We start from the raw sequence: 2,786 nt of genomic DNA, 5'->3' as shown, positions 1-2,786 counted from the left end.
AGAAATCCTACCAGTGTCTGGAAAAGGCTGGATTGAAAGACAGCACAGAAGCACTAATCACGGCAGCACAAGGGACTTAGTACAAGATCAATAGAGGGAAAGGTCTACCACACCAGACAGGACACTAGGTGCAGGCTGTGCAAAGATATGGAGGCTTCATCACTTGTAAAAAGAAACATATGGCTTTAACTGTCAATGCTCTCTTTTCACCTTGATTCTTTTTCACCTTGATTTTTCTTACTAGCTTTTTTAAAATATTACTCTCTTTTACCCAACTACACCTTAGACCCTGCTCCTGCTCCTGAACCAGCACCCTCCACAAGCAATGGTCCCCCACTGTCTGCATCCCCTCCCTCACAGCCCTCCACTGAGGTGTGCTGTCAACCAAAGTTTACAGGTAAGACTTCATAAATAACACCTGACAAGAGACAGGCAACAACATAGGGTTGCATAATGAGATGCATGAGATGCATGAGTTGTAGTTCTCTATATGATACTGACAAAAAAAATTAAATAAAGTAAAGGGTTATTATATCACTATAACATAAGGTATTGCTCCTCTCGACAAATACAAATACAGTGCACTCTGCTTATGAACATGATCATTCATCAAAAGAGAGCTCTTACTTTTTTCATGTGGAGAAAAGTGTGCAGGTTCCACATCTTATGTCTAAAAAGAAAACCAAATAAAAATCCTTGAAATCTATTGCATATTGCCTTGTTTGCTCTCCCTCGGCCCCCTTCCCAGGGGCATAGATAGAAGAGGGAGGCCAGTCCTCCACCCAGGTTGGAGGATAATCTGCAACAATTTTAATGACCTCGGATGCAATGCCTCCAGCTGCAGATTCCTCTACACCTTCTGTGGTGGGGCCCATGCCAGGCCAACATGTCCACATACTCCAACCAAGTTAAGGTTGTGTAAGTACCTTGACACCCCAATTAAAATCAACGCTCTTGCTTCCCCCTTACAGAACCACCCAGACCGTGAGTTTGTTGTTCTTGTTCAGGGTTTCACCCACAGCTTCCATCCCGGTTTACAGGCCTTGCCAGAGTCCTCTTACACATGCCACAACTTGCAGTCCGCCACTTCTAAGCCCACAGTGGTTGACAAACTTTTGCTTAAGGAAGTTGAACGAGGATTCGTGATCAGTCCATTTTCCACCCCACCCTTCCCCAAATCCAGGATCAGTCCATTAGGCATAGCCACCAGAAAATAGTCGGGGAAAAAAGAGACTCATTATTGATCTCTCTTCCTCAACGGTTCCACCATCCCTAGTATTAACAGTCTCGTTCCAAGCCTGGACTTCTCAATGCAGTATGCGACAATCGACCATGCCATCTCCCTTATCCGCATCGCAGGCCAAGGAGTCTGGTTGTCCATGGCGGATATCACCAGTGCCTTCAAAGTCCTTCTGATCCACCCCGACTACTGGCATCTCTTTGGTGTCCTTTGGAAGGGTGCTTACTATTTTGCAGTGCGCCTGACCTTCGGGTGTAAGAGCAGCCCAAAAATCTTCGACTCCCTTTCCGAAGCACTATGCTGGATCCTGACAAACAACTCCCGTTTGTTATACATCTTCTGGACAACTTTCTTAGTCCTGCCACCTTCTTCTCCCCCATCATTCGGTCTTTCCACTCTGATCTCCGCTTTCCATGAACTCAGAGTACCTCTCTCATCCAAGAAAACAGAGGGTCCCAGCACATCTCTGGAGTTCCTTGGCATTACCCTGACTCAGTCTTCCTCCAAGCATCCCTACCTACTGGAAAAATCCACTGGCTTTCCTTACTCATTTCCAATTTCCTCCTGACTCACAGATGCATCAAACGCCAATTTCTCTCACTCTTGGGCCATCTCAACTACGCCATCCGCATCATCCCTCAAGGTCGATCCTTCTTGTCATCCCTCCATTCCATTGCCACTTCCATTCCATCCCTCCACGGCCATGTCTCACTGTATGATGCACGCAAGATGGAACTGAAAATGTGGCATCAGTTCCTCTCGTCGTGGAATGGCATCTCCTTCTTTTATGACAACCACATCACTCAGCCAGAAGACTTCCTCTTCACAGATGCAGACGCTCCATCGGTTTCGGTGGCTACTTGGTTCTTGGCCAAGTGGCCACCCGAATTCACATCCCTCACTCCCTCGACTGCCATCTACGAAATGTACCCAGTCATCGTAGCCGCTATCCTTTGGGGGCACAAATGAAATGGTCCAGAAAGATCATTGCCATCCACTGCAACGATATCACTGTCATTGATATTATCAATAAAGGATGGTCCCAGTGCTTAGACATCATGCAGTTCATGTGGAGACCTACCCTGACTTCAGCCCAGAACCAGTTCATCATCCGAGCTTTGCACGTCGCAGGTCACAAGAACTCAATTGCTGACTCACTTTCTCGCTTCTCATTACAGAAATTCAGACAATTGGCACCAGCCTCCGACCCTCTTCCAACCCTGTCCCACCATTTTCAGCCACCATCCTCAACCCCCCAGCTGGTACGTCTAGTAACCACATTACAAAATTCAATCCTCAACAGCGTTGCCCCACGAACACTCTCATCTTACCTGACAGGATAGAACTGCTTCAAGGCCTTCCACGCCTCCCACAATCTTCCATTCCCCACTCTCGACATCCTGACACTCTCTAGTTTCCTTTCTTTTGCTCATTCCATCCTCAATATCAAGTCTTCAACCATTCAGGTCTACATCAGAGGTATTAACTTCTTAGTTATACTGTCCTCTGGAGCACCATGCCCAGCCCTGTCTCACTCCCACATCAG

The 2,786-nt window shown here is 46.9% G+C and overlaps 1 pseudogene; it reads left to right on the top strand.

Moving 5' to 3' along the window:
* The first annotated feature begins 325 nt into the window (after positions 1-325).
* LOC146320961 (uncharacterized) lies at positions 326-2,209 on the top strand (annotated as a pseudogene).
* The last annotated feature ends 577 nt before the right edge of the window (positions 2,210-2,786 follow it).

The sequence above is a fragment of the Lutjanus erythropterus genome, chromosome 9 (genome assembly GCF_056507025.1).
Source record: "Lutjanus erythropterus isolate fLutEry1 chromosome 9, fLutEry1.hap2, whole genome shotgun sequence".
Taxonomy (NCBI): domain Eukaryota; kingdom Metazoa; phylum Chordata; class Actinopteri; order Lutjaniformes; family Lutjanidae; genus Lutjanus; species Lutjanus erythropterus.
The sequence above is the reverse complement of the archived record's forward strand: the minus strand, read 5'-3'. Positions and strand labels throughout refer to the sequence as shown.